General features: G+C 45.0%; 2 long non-coding RNA genes across 3 annotated transcripts in view; one reads left to right on the top strand and one right to left on the bottom strand.

The window, feature by feature from the left end:
• LOC132823126 (uncharacterized) overlaps positions 1 to 14,598 on the top strand; it is a 34,998-nt gene extending 20,400 nt beyond the window's left edge. Inside the window, exons 2-3 of one of the 2 annotated variants that reach the window (XR_009645499.1) lie at positions 14,151 to 14,376; positions 14,489 to 14,598. This is a non-coding gene — a long non-coding RNA (uncharacterized LOC132823126). Of the gene's footprint in view, positions 1 to 14,150 lie in introns of both variants that reach the window. The other variant, XR_009645498.1, reaches the window with a different exon arrangement.
• On the bottom strand, positions 5,121 to 27,148 carry LOC132823127 (uncharacterized). Its single transcript, XR_009645500.1, has 3 exons — positions 27,106 to 27,148; positions 22,872 to 23,028; positions 5,121 to 6,785 (listed from the first exon to the last, which is right to left on the bottom strand). It is a non-coding gene; the product is annotated as an uncharacterized LOC132823127 (long non-coding RNA).
• Between the last annotated feature and the right edge of the window lie 288 nt (positions 27,149 to 27,436).

Raw genomic sequence — 27,436 nt, forward strand, 5'->3', positions numbered from 1 at the left:
GGCATAAGCCCTACATCAGGAACAATGGAGGTGAGGGGAAGAGGGGAGGGGGGCTGGGAGGTAAATAGAGGGGTGAGGGTGGGGCTGGGGAGCAGGTAGCTGGGAAGGCGATGGCTTGATGGAGGTGAGGGAGGCGGGTGTGATGTTATCAAATGCCAAGAGCCCAATGACTTTCAGCCCAGAGTGTTGAAGAACATGGCTACAAAAATAATGGATATCTTGTTAATCATCTTTAAAAATGTTAATCAGTCTGAAAAAGATGTCTGAAAACTGGAAGGTTGCACATTGAGCAGCATGGTTTAAGAAAGGTGTGAGAGAGAAAACGGGGAATCACAGACCTATTAGCTTGACATCAGTTGTAGGGAGAGTTAGAGAATCAATTATAAAGTGCATACAACAAAAGACACATATGGTCCATTAAGTCAGCATTGCTATTCAATAAGATCATCACTGAGCCAATACTCCTCAACCTTTTCCCACCTTTTCTCCATAACTCTTGATTCCCTTTATAATTTGCAACCTGCCTGTTTCAGTCTTGAATTTACTGAATGACCCAGTTTTAACAGTCCTGCGCAGAAGAGAGTTCCACAGATAGACTAACCTCTGAGAAAGGAAATTCCCCCTCATCTCTGTCCTAACTGGGTGACCCATTCCGTACTCTGAGATCATCCCTTCTGGTGCTAGACTCTCCCACAAGGGGATGTGATGGTCTAGTGATATTACTGCTAGACAATTAGTCCAGTGACGCTGGTAATGTTCTGGGGACCCGGGTTTGAATTCTGTCATGGCAGATGGTGGAATTCAAATTTATGAAGAGTCTGAAATGATAACAATGAAACCATCAGAGATTGTCAGAAGAAACCCATGTGGTTCACTCGTGTCGTTTAGGGAAGGAAACTGCCATCCTTACCTGGTCTGGAATACATGTGACTCCAGACCCACAGCAATGTGGGTGACTCTTAACTGCTCTCTGGGGCAATTAGGGGCTGGCAATAGATGGCCAGTGATGCCCATATCCTGTGAATGAATTTTAAAAAGTCTCAGCATCTACTCTCTTAAACCCACAAAGAATCCTACACGTTTCATGAAGGTCTCCTCTCGTGCTTCTAAATTCCAGTAGAAAGAGTCCCAATGGATTCAACCTCTCCTCAAAAGAAAATGCCTCCACCCCAGAATCAGCTTCGTGAATCTTTTCTGAACTACCTCTATTGCCAGTATATCTCCTCAGAGAAAAGGGGATCAGTACTATTCCCAGCTTTATAGGTGTGATGTAGCTATGCATATTTTTAATAAGACTTGGCTCTTTTCGTAAATGAAGCCAACATTCCATTTGCCATTACCTGCTGATTTTGTACGATGGAGCCCTGATGAAGGGTCCTGACCTGAAATATTGATTCTCCTGCTTCTCCCATGCTGCCTGACCTGCTGTACCTTTCCAGCTCCTCATTTTTCGATCTCATATGCTCGCTGTCTTCTGATTTATACATGAAGACTCGCAAAACCCTTTGTGCTGCATCTTTCTGCAGTCTTTCTCCATTTAAATAACATTCAGCTGTTTTATTCTGCCTTCTAAAAGGCTTGTCTGCACATTTCCCCACATTTATATTCCACCTGCCTAATCACTTAAACTGTCCATAACCATCTGCGGTCTCGTTATTCTCCCCACTGGATTTCCTACTAATCTTTGTGTCATCTGAAAATTTGGTGATAATACTTACACTTTCCTCCATCTATGTCATTAATAAATACTGTAAATAATTGTGGGCCCAGTACTGATCCCTGTGACACTTCAATAGTTACAAGGTGGCATTCTGAAAATGCCCTCCTATCTCAAATGTCTGTTGTCTATGGGTTAACTGATCCTCTAACTACACTAATATACAACCACCATCACCATGGCCTTGTCTCATTGAATAGCCTAACATATTGAAACCACATCAAACTCCTTTTGGAAATCCAAATATTCTGCATCTAGTGGCTCCTCCTTATCTATCCTGTCTGTTATCTTCTTGAAGAATTCCTGATAATTTATCAGGTAGGATTTCACATTAATGAAGCCACGTGTTTGATTATATTACATATTTTAAAATGCTCTGGTATTATATCTGCTTTAATAGACTGTAACATTTTCCCGGAGAAAGTGAGGTCTGCAGGTGCTGGAGATCAAAGCTGAAAATATGTTGCTGGAAAAGCGCAGCAGGTCAGGCAGCATCCAAGGAGCAGGAGAATCGACGTGATTCCTGAAGAAGGGCTTATGCCCGAAACGTCGAACCTCCTGTTCCTTGGATGCTGCCTGACCTGCTGCGCTTTTCCAACAACACATTTTCAGCTCTGTAACATTTTCCTAACAACTGATATTAAACTAATTGAACTCTTGGGCGGCATGGTGGTTCAGTGGTTAGCATTGCTGCCTAACAGTGTCAGGGTTTTGGGTTTGATTCCATTCTTGGGCAATTGTATGGAAGTTGCACATTCTCCCCGTGTCTGCATGTGTTTGCTCCGGTTTCCTCCCACAGTCCAAAGATATGCACATTAGAGTGGATTGGCCATGGGAAACTGCCCATAGTGTCCAGGGATGCGAAGGCTAGTGGATTGACCATGGGAAATGTAGAGTTACAGGGATAGAGTAAGGGGAGGTGCATCTGGGTGGGATGCTCTTTGGAGGGTCAATGTGGACTTGATGGGCCGAATGGTCTGTTTCCACATTGTAGGGATTATATAATGATAGTTTTCTGTAAAGATTATGACTGCTGAATTTTATTAAAATAATTGCCAGATTAGATATAGTCAACAAGAATTTACGAAAGATAAATCATGTTTGACAAACCTAATAGATTTTATTTATAAATGTTACCAGGAAAGTCAATAAGAGGGAACTAGTGGATGTGCCATATTTGGATTTTCAGATCACTTTTGATAAAGTCCCACACGTGAGGTTATGAAACAAAATTAAAAATGCATGGGACTGGGGACAATATACTGGAATGGATTGAGGATTGGTTAATAGAGAGAAAGCACAGAGTAGGAATAAATAGGTCATTCTCAGGTTGGCAGGCTGTGGTGATCAGGGAATCACAAGGATCCGCACTGAGTCCCTGCTGTTCACAATCTGGATCAATAATTTGGACGTGGGACCAACTGTAATATTTCCAAGCTTCAGATGGTATGAACTTTGGTGAGTTTGTGAGTTGTGAGGAGGATATGAAAAGGTTTCAAAGGGATTTCGACAGTCTGAGTGAGTGGTCAAGAGTATGGCAGATGGAATATAATGTGGAGAAATGTCAGGTAAGCGAAACATTGTTAGAAGAGTAAAAATACAGTGTATTTCTTAAATACTGAGAGGTTGGGAAGTTTGGATGTCCAAAGGGACCTAGGTGTCATTTTCCAAAAGTTGCTGACTGCTAGCATGCAGATGCAGCAAGTGATTTGGAACACAAATGGTGTACTATCCTTTATTGCAAGAGGATCTGAGGTCAGGATTAAAGGAGATTAACACAGCTTGCTTAAGCTGTGTAGAACATTGGTGAGATTGCAGTTGGTGTATTTTACGCAGTTCTGGTCACTTGCCTAAGGAACGAGATACTTGCCATGGAGGGAGTGCAGCAGACTTCACCAGACAGAGCGCTGAGATAATTGAACTGTCTTACGAGCTGTAAGGACACTTTGCCCAGTTCATGAATTAAAAACATTTTACCTCAAGTGTTCTGCTGAAGTGAGGCAGGCAAAGAGACATAGAATTTGATCCGTGGTTCAACCAAATTTTATTAACAAAATATTTCTCATTAAAGTCACCATGTGAACATTTCCCAAATTCCCACAATATTTACTCCCTTGCTAGCTGTACCCACCCGAGAAAGGATATTACCTGCAATGATTTGTGTGTTTGAGCTGGGCTGTTAGAATTTCTTTCCTCTCCAATGTAGGGCTGGCTTTCTTCCATGAAGGTGGTCTTATAGATCAGGGCAGATCTTCTCCTTGATCATCTTGGGTTGACATGGTCTTCAGCTACGGGTCTTCACTGAGAGTGTGGCTTCCAGGTCTGGGTTTTATCTTCCTCACCCTGGACCTTCCAGAATATTCTGTGACCTTTGGCCAATGGGATCATGAGCAGGGTTCAAATCAACCAATGGGGTCCCACCAATAGCCTTCACTGTTGCCGTGCTGGGGAGGTATGAAGTGCATGTCCTCTGACACCAGCCGGACGTCAAGGTACCAGAAATATCTGATTGATATTTCTTCAAAACACAACTCTTGCATTGGCTGTAACTGGTTCCCCCTGAAGCTTTGATCCTGGTTTCCAATAGTCACTGGGTAGCTGTTTAATTTAGCTTGGCCAATTTTCTGTCAGGCAAAAGTGAGGACTGCAAATGCTGGAGATCAGAATCAAGATTAGAGTGGTGCTGCAAACCACAGCAGGTCAGGCAGCATCCGAGGAGCAGGAATATTGACGATTCGGCCATAAGCCCTTCGGCGGGAATGATCCCAATTTTCTGCCAGGCCTGATTTCACATTCTTAGACACTCTCAAAAACACTCTCAACTTGATAATTTACTTTATTGATGTTGTTGGCCTGTGGAATTTTTCTTCAAAGTAGAATCATGAGATCTCTTACCTGCCCCCCTGAAAGGGCAGGCATAGCTTCAGTTTAATGTCACACTCCCTGACAGTGCAGTATTCCTTATGTACTGGTCTGGACCACCAGCGCGTACTGAAGTCTCTCGAGGGCAATTCCAACTCACGACATTCTGACTCAGTGGAAAGAGTGTCGTCACTGAGCCAAGGCTGACACATCATTGCAATTTAATTCCTGTTATTAGTTCCTGATGTTCAAACAACTGATGGTGAGGTCACAGACAGACAGAATGTTAAGACAGTGTCTTTATAAATATCCCTTCCATTGCGCTCTGATACAATATCAACAGGATTTGACGCCTGTCACTGAAAGTTTCTCAGCTGTAAGAATGATCTCAAGCCCACACATTAGATGCCAACAATATTTTCTGCCTTTTGTGAGTAATATTGAGTCAGGACCAGTTCTCAATGATCAGCATGTTTGCTGGAGAGAGCTTCCTGTAAGTGCTTAAATAAGAGATTACTTACAGTGTAAGAAACAGGCCCTTCGGCCCAACAAGTCCACACCGACCTGCCGAAGCGCAACCCACCCATACCCCCACATTTGCCCCTTACCTAACACTATGGGCAATTTAGCATGGCCAACTCACCTGACCCGCACATCTTTGTGACAGTGGGAGGAAACCGGAGCACCTGGAGGAAACCCACGCAGACACGGGGAGAATGTGCAAACTCCACACAGTCAGTCGCCTGAGGTGGGAATTGAACCCGGGTCTCTGGCGCTGTGAGGCAGCAGTGCTAATCACTGTGCCACCGTGCCACCCACAAGAGGTTCCCAACTCCAGGCCTCTCGTCCAGTTGAGGATGGTTGTCCAGTGAGCCCAAGGCCAATCAGAAAGCCAGCACCTTTGCAGGACACTAGCCTCACAGCCCTCTGGTGCCTCCTGATGGGCTGCAGTTGTGATGGAAGGGGGACAGAGGGAAGGGAGGCTGGGGTAGTTAGGAGGTGCTATAGGAGATGGAATACTACGTACAATTCTGGTCGCCCTACTGTAGGAAGGACGTCACGAAACTGGAAAGTGTGAATTTACGAGAATGTTACCGAGGGTTTGAGTTATAAGGAGAAGCTAGATAGGTTGGACTACATTTTCCCTGGAGCATAGGAGGCTGAGGGGTTTACAGAATCCTGAGGGGTGTGGATAAGGTTAATAGCCAAGGTCTTTCCCCGGGTTAGGGGGAGTTCAAAACTAGAGGGCATAGGTTTAAGGTGAGAGGGAGAAAGATTTAAAATGGACCTAAGGGGGGGGGGGCAACATTTTTATGCAGAGGGATATGGGTGTATGATGCTGCCAGAGGAAGTGGTAGAGGCAGGTACAATTATCACATTTAAAAGGCATTTGTCAAGAGTTTCTGATGAAGAGCTCATGCCCAAAACATCAATTCTCCTGCTCCTCGGATACTGCCTGACCTGCTGTGTTTTTCCAGCACCACACTCTCGACTCTGACCTCCAGCATCTGCGGTCCTCTCTTTCTCCCCCTTAAAAGGCACTTGGTAAGGTGCACAGATAAGGTTTAGTGGGATATAGGCCAAGCGCTGGCAAATGGGACTAATTTAGTTTAGGAAATGTGGTAAGCACGGGCAAATTGGGCTGTATGACTCTATTACTACCTGTAGGCACACTCTGGGCACGGCCTGTCTGCTGCTACAAAGATCCTGCACTTAATTTGTCAGATTTACTACCTCCCGAATCCTGGGCCAGGTAACCTCGTCAGGTACTGGTCCATTAATGGAATCATATAGTCATACAACAAGGAAGCAGCCCTTTGGTCCAACTCATCCATGCCAACCAAGTTTCTGGCTAAACTAATCCCACTTGCCCCCCAAAGGAAATCATACAGCAGCAGGAATACATTAGTTTGACCACCGACCATCAGGAATGTCTCCCAATTCCGTCCTCATGGCTGCCACTGTGGGACCAGGAAAGATTCCAGTTCTGTGTCCAAGTGAGGTGAAGTTGGGCTCCAGTCGGAGCATTGGACTCACCCCCTGCTAATTCCTTCAAGCTGAACTTCAAAACCACAATTTCCAATTGTCTTTATAGTAACTGAGCCTCCCGGTCTGTTGCACTGTAACAGGGTCTACTTGTTGGTCACTAGATTCACTCAGTCTGCCGGTTAGCCATTCTTGTATTATTTCATGGACTCAGAATCCCCTGGATGACAGAAGAGATAGAAATTGAGTTAAAGAAGAGAACGTGTGCTTGAAACAAGTATCGGGTCGTAAATACAGTTGAGAACCTAGCTGAATGCAGAAGGTTCAGGAGGGAGGTGAGAAAGCAAATAGGAGAATCAAAGAGGGATTATGAAAAAAGACTGGCAGTTAACATAAAAGGAAATCCTAAAGCCATCAATATGCACATCAACAGTAAAAAGGTGATTAAAAACAGGAATAGGGATGGAAAGGGGCTCAAAAGAGGATTTGTACTGAGAGGCAAGAGACCTAGCTAAGCTGTAAAATTAATAGTGTCTTTATCCATAAGATAGAGGTTGTCCAGGTCATGGTGAGAGGAGCAAACTCCATCGTTAGAATGGATTAAAATTGATAAGGAGGAGATGTTGGATAAACTGTTGGTACTTTAAGTTGATCAAGTATCGTAACTGGATGAGATACATCTAAGGAGACTGAAGAAAGTGAGAGTGGAAGTGCTGTTTTGATTAAAGCCAAATAGTTTGTCCAATTGAATCACATTTGGAACACACCACTTTACATTTGCCTTTAGATAAGAGAAAAGTTAGGGTCTAGGCCATCTCCATGATATATTTTGAGGGGATTTTGGCTGCTCCATAACAATAGAAATGTGAGGTGATGCACATTTTTACAAAGAACAATTACAGAAATACACAATAAAAGAGACTATTCCAAAGGGTGTGCTGGACCAGAAAGACAAAAGTGTATATGTGTATAAGTCATTAAAGTTGATGGGACAGGTAGAGAGCGCTAATAATTCAGCATACAGTATTCCATGTTTCACATTTAGTGGCAAGGAGCTCAAGAGCAACTTATAGACAATAGTTATACCTCACCTGCGGTATTGAGTACAGTTCCAGGCACCAATCTTTTGGAAAGATGGCATTGTGTTTGAGAGTGCAAAAAAAAATTGGGAAAATAAGACCAAAACGATATAGGAGCAGAAGTTAGGCCATTCAGCCCATCGAGTCTGCTCCACTATTCAACCATGGCTGATCAGTTTCTCAATCACATTCTCCCACTTTCTTCCCATAACCCTTGATCCCCTTGATACTGAAGAACTTCTCCTTAAACATGCTCAATGACCTGGCCTCCACAACCCTCCGTGGCAATGAATTCTATAGATTCCCCACTCTCTGGCTGAAGAAGTTTCTCTTTATCTCCATCCTAAAGGGGTTTCCCTTTACTCGAAGACTGTGCCGTCAGTTCCTAGTCTTTCCTACCAATGGAAATATCTTCCCAAAATCCAATCTGTCCAGGCCATTCAGTATTCTGTAAGTTTCATTTAGATCCCCCGTCATTTCTCTAAACCCCACTGAGTGTAGACCCAGAGTTCTCCAACGTTCCTTACATCTTAAGCTTTTCATTCCTGGGGCCATTCTCATGAAACTCCAGGGCCAGTACATCCTTCCTGAGATATGGGGCCCAAAACTGCACACAATACTGCGCATAAATTCTGTGTCTTATGATGTTATACTCCAAAACCATCTGATGAAGGAGCAGTGCTCCAAATAGCTAGTGTTTCCAAATAACCTGGTTGGACTATAACCTGGTGTTGTGTGATTTTTAACAAAATACTCCAAATGTGGCCTGACCAGAACCTGATAGAGCCTTGGATGTACATCCCTGCTTTTATATTGAAGTCCTCTCATCATAAATGTCATCATTATATTTGCCTTCCTAACTACTGACTAAACCTGCAAGCTCACCTTGAGAGAATCCTGGACTAGAGCTCTCACGTCTCTTTGCAGAGAATCTTCAGTGATTGAAGACAGATTGAAGAAATCGGGACTGATTTCCTTGTGAAGAAAAGCAATTAAGAGAAAATTCGATAGAAGTTTTCCAAATTGAGAGCGTCAAGGCAGAATTGATAGGGAGAAACTGTTCCCCCTTGCGAACAGATTGCGAGCTAGAGAACGTGGTTTTAAAAAAGTGTTTTGCGAAAGAAGAAAATGTGAAGTGAGAAAAGAGCTTTTTCATGTAGAAGTCAGTGAGGTTATGGAATGAACTGTCTGGAACTGTGGCAGAGGTTGGTTCAGCTGGGACTTGGAGTGGTTTTTGAAGTAGAAACAATGTGTAGGGTGGTGAAGAAAAAAATTGTTTGGAGGTTGGACCAGGGTGGTCAAAGTCAGAAGTCACATGACACCAGGTTACAGTCCTACCGGTTTATTTGAAATCACAAGCTTTCAGAAGGTCAGGTGTTTGAGGGTGGCACGGTGGCTCAGTGGTTAGCATTACTGCCTCACAGTGCCAGGGACACGAGTTCAATTTCAGCCTCAAGTGACTGTCTGTGTGGAGTTTGCACATTTTCAAAGTGTCTGTGTCTGTGGGGGTTTCCTCCAGGTGCTCTGGTTTCCTCCCACAGTCCAAAGGTGTGCAGGTTAGGGTGGATTGGCCATGGGAAATTGCTCACAGTGTCCAGGGATCTGTAGGTAGGTGTATACGTCAGGGGAAATGTAGAGGGGGATCGGATCAGGGTGGGATACTGTTTGAAGGGTCGATGTGGGCTTGATGGGTCAAATGGCATGATTCCACACTGCTTTATGGATTCTCCGGTTCTTGGTGATGAAGGATCAGAGCTCCAAAAGCTTGTGATTTCAAATAAGGCTGTCGGACTATAATCGATGTCGCGTGACTTCTGACTTTGAATGAAAAACATTGGTACAATGCCAGATGCTCAGAGTGTGGCCATGATGGGCTGGAGAATCTCCTTCCTACACATGATGGAAGATGAAGGTGTCAAAGGTAGCGAGCTGGAGATTAGTTTGAGGGAATTCCAGAGCTTTAGCCCTTGGGGACCAATGCTGGAACAATGGAATATCGGGGGTGTGCTGGAGGTTGGATTAGAGTAATTCGGCTCAAATCCTGACTGCTTAGAACAGGGTGTTTGCAGCCACTGACACATGGGGACAAAATGACATGAGCAGTCTGCCTTCATCACTTTATTCAGCCCCAGGTTGGTTTTATTGACCAACAGAGACCGGGAGATTAAAAGGGCACTGTGTTACTGCGCATCAGCCTAACTTCGCTGTTGTGGAGCATCCTATTATAAATAATTAAATGTGCATCTCCCAACACACAAATTGATGTATGATTTCAATTACTAAGCTAATTGACTTACTTATCATTGCAGACTTTTTGCCCTCGAGCTCCCAATCACAAATTCATTTTTAAAAATCAGACAGGCTGTATACACGGCTTGAGTGGGAATCAGACATACCTGCTGTCTGAGATGGGGTCACAGACAAAGAATGATGTCAGCACAAGGTCTGGGAGCAGTAGGCAACTATTTTTACACCAACGTTATTAATCAGGCATATTTTCAACCCAGCACCATTTTAATTCACCACTTGGCTCACCTGAGAGTGAGATTGTTGTCAGAACGCTGTTAATTCCATCTTCTGAATGCAAGGAGATGATTTGCACCTTTATTTGGGTAAACCTCGAGGGTTGATGCAATTGCACAGAATAGGGTCAAATCCTCTCCGAGTTGCAAAGAGATTTTCATTTCTCACTGCATTTTTTTAAGCAAGCGCTTTTTTTTTAAGCACTGCTTATGGAATCCCTCCAGCGCCAGTACATCCTTCCTGAGATGGGCTGAATGGAAGTAGGTCATTCAGCCCATCAAATTCGCACTGGCCCTCTGAGGCGTATCCCACTCCCTCCTGGGCTGCACGGTGGCTCAGTGGTTAGTTCTGCTGCCTCACAGCGCCAGGGACCTGGGTTTGATTCTAGCCTCAGGTGACTCTCTATGTGATGTTTATATATTCCTCTCCTTGTCTGAGTGGATTTCCTCTCACAATCCAAAAGTGTGCAGATTAGGTGAATTGGCCATGTCAAATTGCCCATAGTGTTCAGAGATGTGTAGGTTAAGTGCATTAGTCAGGGGTAAATGTAGGGGAATGGATCTGGGTGGGTTACCCTTTTGGAGAATCGGTGTAGACTAGTTGGGCCGAAAGGCCTATTTCCACGCAGTAGGGACTCTATGGAGGAAGGCTGTAAATACATTGGAAACAGTTCAGACAGGGTGGCGTAAGGACCTGTGCTGCCCTGTTTCCTTAACTAAGGCAAGCAATTCTGTACCCAATGCTCCATGTGTAGTCTCAGCAACGATCTGTATAATTGAACTCCACACTTTTGTAAACAATCCCTTCCACAATAAACAATAGCTTTCCTAATTTACTTGCCTATCCACATACTCAATGGTTATGATTCCTGAACAGAGCTTTCAGACCCTTCTGCATCTTTGCAATCTCTTACCATTAAGATAATCTGCTTCTTATTCTCAATTTCACACTTTCTTACACTATATCCCATTTGTCAGCTCTATTTCCACTCACTTTACCTATCTATATCCCTTTGTAGCCTTCTGATGTCTTAGAATCACAGTCGTACAACACGAAAATAAACCCTTCAGTCCAACCTGTCCAAGACAACTAGGTTTCTCAAACTGAAGTCATCCGATTTACTGTATTTGGCCCATATCTCTCTAAACCTTTCCTATCCATCTATTGGTCCAAACATCTTTGAAGTGTTGTAATTATACCGACCTCCACTGCCTCCTCTGGCAGCTCATTCCATGCACACACCACCCTCTGTATGAAAATGTTGCCCCTCAGGTTCCTTTAAAAAAGTTTCCCTCTCACCTGAATCTATGCCCTCTAGCTTTGGAACCCCATCCTGGGGAAAAGACTTTGGCTGTTCAGCTTATCTATGCCCCTCGTGATTTTATAAACCTCTATAAGATAACCCCTCAGCCTCCAACTCTTCATGAAAAAATATCCCAGTTTATCCAACCTCTTTTTTTTTAAAAAAAGTCTGAGATTCTCTTCACAATTTACTTTCCTACTTACCTTTGCATTGTCAGCAAATTTAGCAACCATACGTTCAGTCCCTTATAGAGATGACTTGTGTAATAATAAAACATTGAGGCACAGATTCCTCTGGCATACTGGTCATTGTGGAGAAAGTGAGGACTGCAGATGCTGGAGATCAGAGCTGAAAAATGTGTTGCTGGAAAAGCGCAGCAGGTCAGGCAGCATCCAAGGAGCAGGAGAATCGATGTTTCAGGCATAAGCCCTTCTTAAGGAACGTCGATTCTCCTGCTCCTTGGATGCTGCGTGACCTGCTGCGCTTTTCCAGCAACACATTTTTCATACTGGTCATTGTATCTTGTTAACCAGAAAATGTGAAAATACTGGTTGTTCTCTGTTTCCTCTCAGCCAATCAATTTTCTCTCCATGTCAATGTATAACTCTCTACTCGCAGGGAGTGGAGTGCATCATTTCCCCCTCCAATTCTATTTTGATTTAATCCCTGTCCTCCCCTTCACTGTTTGATCACACAGCATTGCCCTTTGTGAGGGGCACTGCTTGTCACTGGCTACCCGGGTGTTTTCCTATCTTCCTGGTGGTGGAAATTGAATGAAGATTTGTACACTTTGTGTCTTTCACTGTGTCTCACACCTGCACACACACACACACACACACACACACCATGGGTGCTGGGGAAAAAATAAGCACTACCGCAGAAAAAAATATATAACCCTCTACTCCATCAGCTTTTATTCTCCACAATGACCTTCCGTGGGCCATCTCATGAAAAACCTTCCTGAATATCTAAGCTCATCCACCAGTTCCTCCTCATGCAGAACACGTTACTCACTCAACAAACTCCCATAAATCAATTAAACATGATTAACTTTTCACAGCATCATGTTGACTCTGCCTGACCACCATGAATATTTATAAGTGCCCTGTTATAAAATCTTTTACAGTAGCATCCATCATCTGATGTTAAGCTAACTGGCCCGTGGTTTCCATCTTCCTCCATTTTTGAATAAAGTAGTTACATTTGCAACTTTTTAATCTAATGCAACCTTCCCTGAAATCTAGTGAATGTTGGAAAATTAAAACCAATGCATCAACTCTCTCACTAACCACTTCTTACACGACTCTGGAATGAAGACCACCAGGCTCCTGGGACTTGTCAGATTTCAGGTCAAACAGTTAGCTCAATGCTATTTCCCTGGGGATTGTAATTTTCATGAGTACCTCCTCCAACATCCTTCCATCTCCAGATTTACAACTATTTCTGCGGTGGTACTAACATCCTCTACCATGAGCCAGTGTGGATCAGATAGGTGACAACAGCCCTGGAGTGGATTTAGGATTTATCTCCTTGTCTTATCCACTTTAGGGAGGAAGTTGGAGGGGAGTTGGATCTGCTTTCAGGCTGAAGAACTGAAGAAGATGTCCGAAAAGGGGCAGAGGAGCTTTTTCCACTTCAGTAAAGAACCACTAACTCAGCCAACGTGTGACTGTTTTCAGCAGGAACAGTCACATCCTGCAACTTGTCCTCAATGGTTTTCAAATAAATGTTTTTTTAAATTCACTCACGGGGTGTGGGCATCGCTGGCTAGGCCAGTATTTCTTGACTATCCCTAATTGCCCAGAGGGCAGTTGAGAGTCGACCACATTGCTGTGGGTCTGGGGTCACATGTAGGCCCAGACCAGGTAAGGGTGACATTGGTGAATCAGATGGTTTTTTTCCAATAAGCAACAATGGTGTCATGGTCATCATTAAACACTTAATTCCAGATTTCTTTTTAATTGCATTCAAATTCCAAATTCCAAATGTCATGGTAGAATTAGAACACAGGAAGGGCTTTTGCCCCGAAACGTCGATTTCGCTGCTCGTTGGATGCTGCCTGAACTGCTGTGCTCTTCCAGCACCACTGATCCAGAAACAGGTCCCCAAAACATTATCTGAGGCTTTGAATTAACAGTCCGCTAGGTCATCGCCTTCCCTAATGAATTGTAATCATAAACAAACTCAGCAATGAGTCCACACCATATATTAAAGATGCACGCTATCTTTAACACCACATCGAGCTATTGGAGATCATTGGAAGATTAAAAAGCATGGGAACTGAGGCTCTGATGTAAAGAAAAGTGGATTTGTTCTGGAAGGTATGAACAACAGGTGAGCTTGACAAGGTCATTTTATCGACGCTTTGCTTGTAGATCCATGGAACCAAAGTACACTTCCATTTATTATCACGCTCTATCTTCTATTGGTAAAGTAGTTAGCTGTTTTGCCATTAATTCTTGATCTGATTTTTTGTCTTAAAGAGCCCTCTGCAAAACTGTCTCCTCTCACGAAATTTCAGTCGTCCCTTTGTGTCACATGATTTGGCAATCCAAGATGGCGGCAGTAGAGTAGACAGTGTCGGAGCTCTTGAACAAGAACCCCACTCATTCTGCCCACTTTCCTTTTCTCTTTCCTCAGGTTTTTTTTTAGATTTTTAGTGTTTTCTGTCTCCGTTTAGGAGGCCGTAGAGGCTGCCATGGCAATGAAGTGTGGCAGAGGCAGGAGTCCACCACCAGCCCTAATGGCAGCAGCAGTGGTCAGCGGTGAGTCAAGGTCGATGCCTTGTGAGTGGTGGAGATGCCTGGTGTGCCTGGGTGGGTCTTAGCCCAGTGCAGGCGGAGAGCGAGCCCTCTTGGAGAAGCCCACCTTGGAGCATCTGCAGGCCCATGGCCGAAAAAAGGATTGTAATGTTTCACATTTTAACTTTATTTCTTTAGTTTTTTTAATACTTTATGTTGAGAAGACTATGTGCTGAACGTCTTAACTTATTTCTTTTTTTTAATTTTTGTACTGAAGAGTTTGTACCTCGGAACTTTGTACCCAAGATGGCGCCATGTGAATCACCACTGTATGTTTTTCATTGTGCTCTTGTACCCAATACTGAGAACATGTAACAATAAAAACTAAATCTAAAGCTACTTCCATTCTCCATCAAGTGGCTTTATGTCTCGTGTGTAAGATTCAATCATAGAATCCTTACAGTATGGAAACAAGCCCAACAACTCTACACTGACCCTCCAAAGAGTAACTCACCCAGACCCATTCCCCTACCCTATTACTCTACATTTACCCCTGACTAATGCTCACAACCTACACATCCCTGAACACTACAAGCAATTTAGAATGGCCAATCCACCCAAACCTGCACATCTTTTGGACTGTGGGAGGAAACACAGGGAGAATGTGCAAACTGCACACAGACAGTCACCAGAGGATGGAATCAAACCTGGGTCCCTGGCGCGGTGGGGAAGCAGTGCTGACCACTGAGCCACCATGCTGCCCTAATTTAATCTGGTCATTAATATTTGTTAGGGAAAGAATTCTGCCATCCTTATCTGGTCTGGTCTACATACGTCTCCAGTGCCAAAGAAATGAGATTGTTTCTTAACTAACCTCTGAAGATGCTTTGTAAATCACTGAGTTCAAGATTAATTACAGGAAGCATTAAATACTGGCCTTGCCAGTGACTCCATTAAAAGCATTTCAAAAGTATTTGTTTTTGTTGTGATTTCTGACAAATAAACATCGGCCTGGACACCACAGAGAGAACTCCTGTATTCGTTTTTGAGTTATACCATGAGCTTTAGAAAGGCTGGATAGGCTGGGACATTTTTCATTGGAGTGTAGGAGGTTGAAAGGCGACATGACAGAAGCTTCTAAAACAATGGAGGGCGTAGATAATGGTAGGTGTCTTTTTTGTAAGATGGGGAATTTCAAGACTGGGGGCACATTTTAAGGTGAGAGGAGATATGAGGGGCAAATTCTTTATACAGAGGGTGGTTCGTGTGTGGAATAAACTTCCTGAGGAAGTGGTGGATGTGGGTACAATTACAGCATTCAAAAGACATTTGAATAAGTACTTGAAGAGGAAAGGTTTGGAGGGATAGGGGCCAGGAGCAGGCAGGTGGGACTAGTTGAGTTTGGGATTATGGTTGGTTGGGCCGAAGGGTCTGTTTCTGTGCTGTATGACTGTGATAGACATTTAACACCAGTTTAATATTCCATCCAGAATGTGCCACCTCTGACAAGGCAGTACTCCCTCAGAAAAGCACTGGGGAGTTCGTACAGTTTTGGTTCTTCAAGTTTCTTGTCCTTCAGCCTTCTGAGCTAGAGGCATTGAGCCATGCATGAAGAAATTCTCTGATCCTTACACTGTAGCCTCACTTTTCTGTGACTACCTGCTGTATAAAAAATGATCCAAAGGAGGAATGACCTGGAACATTCTAGAAGGACAAGGGCAGCAGATATATGGGAACTTGCAAACCACTCACCATCTGACTTGGAAATATCAGAATCAAAATCACAATATCCTTTATTGTCATGTCTACTCTAGTACGGCAATACAGTGAAAGGTTTTTACAATGGCTGTCTCTAATGGTGCCTTCTTTAGGTACAAGTACCTAGGTACAAGTTTCGGATACACCGTTCCTTCACTGTCGCCAGGTCAAAATCCTGGAATTCCCTCCCTAAAGGTATAGTGGGTCAACCCACAGCAGGTGGACTGCAGCAGTCCAAGAAGGCAGCTCACCCCCACCTTCTCAAGGAGCAACTAGGGATGGGTAATAAATGCTGGGCCCAGCCAGTGAGGCCCACACCCCATAAAATGTATAAATTTTAAAAATGCAGGAATTCCTGGATCCTGTGGTGGCTGTGTCCCTTTAAATCAAAACAAGCAATTGTGGAAGGAATGCCAAGCTTACACACATCCCTTGGGATAGTCTATCTGTCTACATCAACTCCAGCAAATGTGGCTAATGAGAATCAATTCATTGAGTTCCTGACGGTGTGCGGGCTCCTTCTTCTTGTCACAGCAGCGTAAACACACAATTTATCAAAGTAACGGTTAATTAAATTAACGCACAGTTTAATAAAAAATAGTGCAGGAACAAACCATGCTTTGTTCTTCAACAGAACTGTTGTAGTCAGATTGGGAAGGGATCGGGATTTTTACTGAGTCATGATGAGGACGGGCTATTGTGGGTGCTGGAGGGGGGTGCAGAAGGACACTGAGTCATGGTTGGGTGAGGGGAGGGGCGGGTGGTGGTGGGGAGGTGGGGAGAGGGATTGCGTGCGTGGTGGAAGGCATCAAGTATTGTTGGGCTGAAATTTCACACAATGCCTGGGGATCGTAAGGGAGAACTCTGAGTCGGCAGTCCCACATTTTCAGTCTTTAAACGTAGAACTTGAGAATCTGCACTGAAAAATTAAAGTGTAAATCTTGCATATTTCTAATCTGAGCCATCTTTGATTCTACGTGTCAGCTTAACACAACCCTCTCACTATTGAGCAACAGCAAATACCGTCATTAAACAATATTTCAATTGATTGGATCTAAGGGATCGCTTGGAGGAATTCTCACTGTCCAATGTTTGAAACTAAATACCAATATTTTCCTAGCTGCCATCAGTTCTGAGTTAACACTGCAATATTAACTCTGATTTTTCTCCATAGATGCTGCCAGACCTGCTGAGCTTTTCCAGCAATTTCTTTTTCTTGTTTCTGATTTCCAGCATCTGCAGTTCTTTTGGTTATTATTTGTAATTCAATGCTTGCATCAAATTAGATTCAATGAAATGCTGCATTGGAGTGGGTAAATGGCTTGCACTGGTTATAAAAGTTGCTGTCACATAATACATTATCTCTGAAGCCCTTTGGGATGCATAAGTGATTCACTTGATAAATATTTATTTCCCTCTATACTTTGTATTCCTGATAACAACGCAGCTGCGGGGAAGGACACAGAGGGATTTAAAACAATGGGGAGAGAACTTACAGTTACGTCTGTGCTGATCTATTGGTCTTGTGCATACAGTTTGATGGAGATACATGGTGGGTAAAAGAGGAAATTAGTTCCTACCCATTACTGACATGGGTTTTGTGTGTGTGTCTCACATTCGGCTTCCCTCTGTGTACAGTACACAGTGGTAAAAACAATGACTGCAGATGCAGGGAACCAGATTCTGGATCAGTGGTGCTGGAAGAGCACAGCAGTTCAGGCAGCATCCAAAGTGCAGCGAAATCGACTTTTCGGGCAAAAGCCCTTCATCAGGAATAAAGCTGAAGTACACAGTAGCTGTCGAGAGTGTGGCACTGGAAAAGCACAGCAGGACAGGCAGCACCCGAGGAACAGGAGAATCGACATTTTGGGCATGAGCGCTTCATCAGGAATGCAGGCTGCAATTCACAGCAGCTAAAAGGAATAATTCACCCTGTCCCCAGCTTGTGCATTAGGGTCTCAGGACTGCACGGGTGCAATCAAGATGATGGACTGTTTGCAGATTTTATTGGATTGCCCCTTGTTTTGACCACTTGATCCATGTCCCTTCATGCACACTTGCACTGCTCATTTCTCAGACAGCTTGGGAGAATGCCTGTCAATCTTTTCATGCCTTTGCTTGTCTTTCTTTGCAAAAGAGTGTGTGGCCACCAAGGGGGTCACAAGAATCCCCCTGTTTTATTCTTCTGATTGCCCTCAATCCCAACTCCTCCACCCCTCCCCACTCCCTCAAGTGAGAAGCAAAGAAATCACATGGTCCCTAAAAACGTGAAGCAGAAAACTCGAGAATCAGAAAGCTGTGGCTGACATGAGTTGGAGGAACACATTTTAAGTAACAAGCCTGTTTAAGAATCTCAGGAAGATATATGAATTGAAAAGAGCAGAAATGTACTGGTAGGGAACTGGTTGCAGTTGTACCCATTGAGCAGGGAAATTCAGCATTGAGACCATGTGACCCTTCACTGAGGTTTGAGTATCTGTAAGGTCATGGTTGGGTGTGATAGTCATGATTCTTTATTTCTAATCTTTGTAATTAGATTGTTTCAAATAATTGTTGCATAGTGTAAAAAAGTTTGTGTTTTTCCTTTTGTGTAAGAATCTTTAATGTTCTTTTGTTATAAGTACATTGATAACCTCTTTCAAATATCATTAAATCCCTACAGCGTGGAAAGAGGCCAATTGGCCCAACAAGTCCACGCTGACCCTCCAAAGAGTAACCCACCCAAATCCATTCCCCTACCCTACATTACCCCTGACTAATGCCCCTAACCCATACATCCCTGAACACTAGGGGGCAGTTTAGCATGGCCAAACCACCTTAATCTGTACATCTTTGGACTATGGGAGGAAACAGGAGCAAACCCACGCAGACACGGGGAGAATGTACAAGGTCTACACTGACGATCACCTGAGGCTGGAATCGAACCTGGGTCGCTGACGCTGTGAGGCAGCAGTGCTAACTACTGAGTCACCGTGTTGTGAATATAGAACATAGAACATAGAACAATACAGCGCAGAACAGGCCCTTTGGCCCTCAATGTTCTGCCGACCTGTGAACTATTCTCAGCTCGTCCTCCTACACTATCCCAAAATCATCCATGTGCTTATCCAAGGATTGTTTAAATCTCCCTAATGTAGCTGAGTTGACTACATTAGCAGGCAGAGCACTCCACACCCTTACCACGCTCTGCATAAAGAACCTGCCTCTGACATCTATCTTAAATCTATCACCCCTCAATTTGTAGTTATGCCCCCTCATACACGCTGACATTATCATCCTGGGAACAAGTTACTGTCTACCCTATCTAATCCTCTGATCATCTCGTATGTCTCTATCAAATCCCCCCTTAGCCTTCTTCTTTCCAATGCGAACAGACCCAAGTCTCTCAGCCTTTCCTCTAAGACCTTCCCTCCAGACCAGGCAACACCCTGGTAAATCTCCTCTGCACCTTTTCCAATGCTTCCACATCCTTCCAGAAATATGGTGATCAGAACTGTACACAATATTCCAAGTGTGGCTGCACCAGCGTTTTGTATAGTTGCAGCATGATATTGCGGCTCTGGAACTCAATCCCTCTATGAATGAAACCTAACTCGCCATATGCCTTCTTAACAGCACTATCCACCTGGGTGGCAACTTTCAGGGAGAGTCCATATACATGGACTCCAAGATCCTTCTGCACATCCACACTACCAAGAATCTTTCCAGTGACCCAGTATTTAGCCTTCCTGTTATTCTTACCAAAGTGCATCACCTCACATTTAGCTGCATTGAACTCCATTTGCCACCTCTCAGCCCAATTCTGCAGTTTATCCAAGTCCCCCTGCAACCTGTAACACTCTTCCACACTGTCCACTACTCCACCAACTTTAGTGTTGTCTGCAAATTTACTGATCCATCCTCCTATGCCTGCGTCTAAGTCATTTATAAAAATGACAAACAGCGATGGTCCCAAAATAGATCCTTGTGGCATACCACTAGTAACCGGACTCCAGGTTGAATATTTTCCATCAGCTGCCACTCACTGCCTTCTTTCAGAAAGCCAGTTTCTAATCCAAACTGCTAAATCACCCTCAATTCCATGCCTCTGCATTTTCTCCAACAGCCTACCATGTGGAACCTTATCAAAGGCTTTACTGAAGTCCATATATACCATATCAACTGCCCTACCCTCATCTACATGCTTGTCATCTTCTCAAAAAACCCAATGAGGTTTGTGAGACGTGACCTGCCCTTGACAAAACCATGTTGATTATCTGAAATCAAATTGTTGTTTGCGAGATGATTATAAATCTTATCTCTTATAATCCTTTCCAAAACCTTTCCTACAACAGAAGTAAGGCTCACTGGTCTATAATTACCTGGGTCCTCTCTGCTCCCCTTCTTGAACAAGGGCACAACCTTTGCAATCCTCCAGTCCTCTGGTACCAAACCTGTAGACAATGACGACTGAAATATCAAAGCCAAAGGATCTGCTATCTCCTCCCTAGCTTCCCAGAGAATCCTCGGATAAATCCCATCCGGCCCAGGGGACTTGTCTACTTTCACTCCTTCTAGAGTTGATAACACCTGTGCGTAACTAACCTCAATCCTTTCTAGTCTAATATCTCGTACCTCATTCTTCTCCTCTACAATATTCTCCTTTTCCTGAGTGAAAACCGATGAGAAATGTTTAACACCACTCCGATCTCCACAGGGTCCACACTCAACTTCCCACTTCTGTCTTTGATTGGTCCTATTCCTACCCTAATCAACCTTTTATTTCTCACACATCTATCGAAAGCTTTAGGGTTCTCCTTTATTCTATTTGCTAAAGTCTGCTCGTGTCCTCTCTTTGCTCTTCTTAACTCTCTCTTTAAATCCTTCCTAGCTGATCTGTAACTCTCCGTCGCCTCATCTGTACCATCTTGCCTCATCAACACACAAAACCTCCATCTTCTTCATAACAAGAGATGCAATTTCTGTAGTAAATCACGGTTCCCTTACTTTATCACTTCCTCCCTGCCTGACAGGGACATACCTATCAAGGACATGCAATATCTGTTCCTTAAACCAGCTCCACATTTCCAACGCCTGCATCTCCTGCATTTTGCTACCCCATTCTATGCATCCTAATTCCTGCCTAATCGCATTATAATTGCCCTTGCCCATCAATAACTCTTAACCTGTGGCACGTACCTATCCCTTTCCATCGTTAAACTAAACGTAACCGAATTAAGGTCCCTCTCTCCAAAGTGCTCACCCACCACTAAATCAAACACCTGGCCTGGTTTATTACCAAGCACCAGACGCAGTGCGGCATCCCCTCTTGTCGGCCCTTTGACATACTTTGTCAGGAAACCCTCCTGTACACATTGGACAAAAACTGATCCATCTGCCGTACTAGAATTATAGCATTTCCAGTCAATGTTGGGGATGTTAAAGTCCCCCATAATGACCACCGTGTTCCTTTCACTCCTACCCAGAATAATTTGGTCAATCCTCTCTTCCACCTCCCTGGAACTCTACGAGGCCTATAAAAAACTCCAAGCAGTGTGACCTCTCCTCTCCTGTTTCTAACCTCAGCCCAGTAGAAGAGTCCTCATCAAAAGTTCTCTCAGCCACCGTTATATTATCTTTGACTAACAAGGCCACATCTCCCCCCCTTTTACCACCTTGCCTATTCTTAATGAAAGATCTAAACCCTGGAACCTGCAACATCCATTCCTCACCCTGCTCTATCCATGTCTCCAAAATGGCCACAACATTGAAGTCCCAGGTACCTATCCATGCTGCAAGATTATTACGGATACTTCTGGCATTGAAGTAGACACACTTCAAACCAATTTGCTGTCTGCCAGCACATTCCTGTGACCCTGAAATCCTGTCCTTGTCCTTCCTACTTTCATCCTTCTGTGCACTGCAACTACACCTCCAGTTCTGATCCCCCTGCTGAGCTAGTTTAAACCCACCCGAATAGCACCAGCAAATTTCCCACCCAGGAAATTTCCCCCTGGTTCAAGTGAAGACCATCCTGTTTGTACAAGTCCCACCTTCCTCAGAATAAGCCCCAATTATCCAAGTACCTGAAACCCTCCCTCCCGCACCATCCTTGCAGCCACGTGTTCAGCTGATATCTCTCCCTATTCCTCGCCTCGCTATCACGTGGCACAAGTAACAAACCAGAGATAACAACTATGTCTGTTCCAGCTCTCAGCTTCCACCCTAGCTCCCTGAAATCCTGCCTTACATCTCTATCCCTCTTTCTACCTATGTCATTGGTACCTACATGGACAACGACTTGAGGCTGGTCACCTTCTCCCTTCAGGACCCCAAATGTACAGTCCGAGACATCACAGACCCTGGCACCTGGGAGGCAACACACCAACTGTGAGTCTCATTCGTTCTCTACAAGCCTTCTATCTGAGCCTCTAACTATTGAGTCCCCAATGACTAACACTCTCCTCCTTTCCCTCCTTCCCTTCTGTGCAACAGAGACAGACTATGTGCCAGAGACCTGGGCCCCACTGCATATCTCTGGTAAGTCGTCCCCCTCAACAGTGTCCAAAACGGTAAACATGGTTTTCAGGGGAACGACCACAGGGAATCCCTCCACTGACTGTCTATTCCCCCTTCAAACAGTCACCCAGCTTTCTCCGTGCCTAGGAGTAACTACTTCCCTGCAACTCTTATCTATCACAGCCTCTGCCTCCCGAATGATCCGAAGTTCATCCAGTTCCCACTCCAGTTTCCTAACACGGTCTTGGAGGAGCGGGAGTTGGGTGCACTTCCTGCAGATATACTTGGATGGGACATTAATGGTGTCCCTGACCTCAAACATTATGCAGGAGGAACATTGCTCTCCCTGCACTGCCATCCCTGCTAGTCCCTTAGTCACAAAGTAAAAACGAAGAGACGCTTACTTGATATGTCCCTGGTCTTTAAGGTTCAGATGCCGCTGAAAAGCAGAAATGGAGGACTCCTGCGCTCATGAATAACTTTTAAAGGTTCAAATCAGTGACTCACTGCTCCTGGAGGGCCCCTGGGTCCAAGCTCCCGCCCTTCAAGTTGCTGCTGCCGCTGAAAAACAGAAATATGTTCCCTGACTGACCATTTCAGTAAATGAATAACAAAGTAAGGCTTATGGCCTATTAGGTCAGGGTCCTTTCTGGGATTGGGCTTGTTCAGCAATTGTTGTTGTGCTACCATAGTCTTACCAGACCATAGGGACTGCTCTGTCATTGGAGAGAGAAGCAACTGGTGGTGACTTAACAGGAGGGCCACCAAACCTCAGGCCAGAGAAAAGCCCCTTCATTGTAACCTCAAACTGAGGAATGGGAATTGAACCCATGCTGCTGGCAACACACTACTCTGTAAGACGATGATCTAGCCAACTGAGCTAAGCCAACCCACTGTTCAATAAGCCCATCAACTGGAATTGTAACATTTGTGACAAATCCTGTCCGCTAAACATCAGGCTTTGAACTCCCTCGGAATAGTCGTCCTGGTTCAACAGATTCAGGACAAGCTATGTAGCCACCTTCCATTCCCAAAGCCTCAGCACAAACCCCTTCTGTATTTGTTGCATCACAAATCTGTTGCTGGAAAAGCGCAGCAGGTCAGGCAGCATCCAAGGAGCAGGAGAATCGACGTTTCGGGCATGAGCCCTTCTTCAGGAATGAGGAAAGTGTGTCCAGCAGGCTAAGATAAAAGGTAGGGAGGAGGGACTTGGGGGAGGGGCATTGGAGATGCGATAGGTGGAAGGAGGTCAGGGTGAGGGTGATAGGCCGGAGTGGGGTGGGGGCGGAGAGGTCAGGAAGAAGATTGCAGGTTAGGAGGGCGGTGCTGAGTTCGCGGGATTTGACTGAGACAAGGTGGGGGGAGGGGAAATGAGGAAACTGGAGAAATCTGAGTTCATCCCTTGTGGTTGGAGGGTTCCTAAGCGGAAGATGAGGTGCACTTCCTCCAGCCATCGTGTTGCTATGGTCTGGTGATGGAGGAGTCCAAGGACCTGCATGTCCTTGGCGGAGTGGGAGGGGGAGTTGAAGTGCTGAGCCATGGGGTGGTTGGGTTGGTCGGTCCGGGTGTCCAGAGGTGTTCTCTGAAACGTTCCACAAGTAGGCGGCCTGTCTCCCCAATGTATAGGAGGCCATATCGGGTGCAGCAGATGCAGTAAATGATGTGTGTGGAGGTGCAGGTGAATTTGTGGTAGATATGGAAGGATCCCTTGGGGCCTTGGAGGGAAGTAAGGGGGGAGGTGTGGGCGCAAGTTTTGCATTTCTTGCGGTTGTAGGGGAAGGTGCTGGGAGTGGAGGTTGGGTTGGTGGGGGGTGTGGACCTGACGAGGGAGTCACGGAGGGAGTGGTCTTTTCGGAACGCTGATAAGGGAGGGGAGGGAAATATATTCCTGGTGGTGGCGTCCTTTGGAGGTGGCGGAAATGACGACGGATGATACGATGTATCTGGAGGTTGGTGGGGTGGTAGGTGAGGACCAGTGGGGTTCTGTCCTGGTGGCGGTTGGAGGGGAGGGGCTCAAGGGCGGAGGAGCGGGAAGTGGAGGAGATGCGGTGGAGGGCATTGTCGATCACGTCTGGGAGGAAATTGTGGTCTTTGAAGAAGGAGGCCATCTGGGCTGTACGGTATTGGAACTGGTCCTCCTGGGAGCAGATGTGGCGGAGACGAAGGAATTGGGAGTATGGGATGGCGTTTTTACAGGGGGCAGGGTGGGAGGAGGTGTAGTCTAGGTAGCTGTGGGAGTCAATCGATTTATAGTGGATGTCTGTGTTGATTCGGTCGCCCAAGATAGAAATGGAAAGGTCTAGGAAGGGGAGGGAGGAGTCTGAGACAGTCCAGGTGAATTTGAGGTCGGGATGGAAGGTGTTGGTAAAGTGGATGAACTGTTCAACCTCCTCCTGGGAGCACGAGGCAGCGCCGATACAGTCATCGATGTAGTGGAGGAAAAGGTGGGGGGTGGTGCCAGTGTGGTTGCGGAAGATGGACTGTTCCACATATCCTACGAAGAGGCAGGCATAGCTGGGGCCCATGCGGGTGCCCATGGCTACTCCTTTGGTTTGGAGGAAGTGGGAGGATTGGAAAGAGAAGTTGTTCAGGGTGAGGACCAGTTCAGTCAGTCGAAGGAGGGTGTCAGTGGAAGGGTACTGGTTGGTACGGCGGGAAAAGAAGAAGTGGAGGGCTTTGAGTTCTTGGTGATGGGGGATGGAGGTGTACAGGGACTGGATGTCCATGGTGAAGATAAGGCATTGGGGACCGGGAATCGAAAATCATGGAGGAGGTGGAGGGCGTGGGTGGTGTCTCGAACATAGGTGGGGAGTTCTTGGACTAAGGGGGTCAGGACCGTGTCGAGGTATGCAGAGATGAGTTCGGTGGGGCAGGAGCAGGCTGAGACAATGGGTCGGCCGGGGCAGACAGGTTTGTGGATTTTGGGCAGGAGGTAGAAACGGGCGGTGCGGGGTTGTGGGACTATGAGGTTGGAGGCGGTGGATGGGAGATCCTCTGAGGTGATGAGGTTATGGATGGTCTGGGAGATGATGGGACTAGTCACATTAAACTCTGCATTAGGAGGAGACTCCTGCTCAACTTTCTGAGTCTGCATTCATGAAAATACAAAAAAAGGGAATGGATATTTAAAATTCCCTTTCTCCAGCAAAGTCATGAGGCTGGTTTCACTGAAATTTTCAAATTGAGCTTGATAGATTTGTGAGGTGAGGCGATTGAGAGTTACTGAAACGAGTTTGATAAATGGAATTAAATATACATCAGCTATGATTGAGCGAGGGAGGCCTCTCCTCATCCATTATAGCAACACGACCCAGAGAAAAACCAACAAACCTTTAATTTCTCAAACATGCCTCGCACACGGGTCTTCTATTAAATGTGCAGTCGCGGTGCACAAGATGATTGTAAAATAGAATTCATCTAAAGCACCTCCCTCACCTCAGAAAAGCAGTAATCATGTCCTCTGTTCACTGAAAGGCGAGGTGTTGGAGTTATGCACACTGTTTGTCTACACCATTGCTGCTGCTCTTAACACAATCACTTTCCAGCACTCTCATTGCAAAGCCCAGGAAATCTGTTAAATCCTTGACCTCCTTTGCAGTGAATGATCTTTGACCTGTGGCGAGCATTAGGCTTTGCAGGGCAAAGCCTTGTAAAACCAGCAGATTAGGGTAATAGCAATTGCGAGCATGATGAGCGACCCAGCTATTAACATCGGTGCTGAATTACCTAATCCCTTCAAAACACAAATCCCACCCTTCGAAGCCATCGTTAACACTGATCTACAGCCTGCTGCATCTCAGGCCGTTAGTATCACTCCACATTCCCAGTCTGTTAAAGGAGCATTCGCTATCGGTAAATCATCCTGCAAGGCAATACGTTTTCTTTATGCAGAGGCTACCGGACAGCTCTTAGTGAATTACAAGGCATTAATCCAATTGAGGCCTACAGATGACAATACACACCATGAAGGGGGAGTCTTGATTTACGTGTTCCGTGACCATTCTCTGCTTATTTGCCGCTCATAAATCACTAATAGCAACTCCACATTTTGCAATAACATTTACCAGATAGTATTTACTCTGATTTCCTTCTGATGGACAATTTTGTAATCATTATTCTCAATCCTCTCACTACACTGTTCCACCATATTTGTATAACCTTGTTAAAATTATTCTTGCTGCTAGCGTTTGGTCTTTGGCTCATATTCCTGTTGGGTGGCTTCTTTCAAAACACATCAGACTCTGCTATAACATTTGAAGATGTTGGATGGTTAATATGTACCAATGCTGTGCTTTACACAGATAGTGGTCAGTCCTTTAAAAGTCCCCGGTTTGCTATGGTATGTTGACAAAAGTCCTCGAAGAATACCACCCGCATGTGATAGCAGGCTACATCGGATGGTGTATTACAGAGAGTTCCTCTCACCTTTACAGTCCGCCAGCAAATCAAACGAAGTTCCCACCTTCAGAAGCAATGAGCTGGGTAAAATATCAGTGGAGCATTATGATATAAGCTGCAATGTGACAACATTAGCTCATCCCTCCTGCTAAAGAAAAGCCCTGGAATGATCTTTCAAATTTTAATTGAAGGTGTGCACATCAATTATCGGGGTTTTTTTTGCAGAATTTCTCTCCTTACCTCTCCTGTGGCTATTAATTCTCTTCAGCATGCAGTTCTGCTGGCACTGATCATAACACTAACTTTCCAAAGAGTCTTGTACTTGTTGTGGGATCAACGACTGTGAATATTGACAGTTTAAACACAGAAGGGAGCACAGTCCTCTCCCATACACACAGACAGAGGGACACGGACACACACACACACGCACAAACATACAAACACATGCAAACATACAAACATACACCCCCTATCGTGCACACACACACACGCACACACCCTACCAACCCATACGTGACAAACATACGTACACACACCCCCACCATACACACACACACTCTACCACCCCACA

Source organism: Hemiscyllium ocellatum, chromosome 16 (assembly GCF_020745735.1).
Source record: "Hemiscyllium ocellatum isolate sHemOce1 chromosome 16, sHemOce1.pat.X.cur, whole genome shotgun sequence".
Classification (NCBI taxonomy): Eukaryota; Metazoa; Chordata; class Chondrichthyes; order Orectolobiformes; family Hemiscylliidae; genus Hemiscyllium; species Hemiscyllium ocellatum.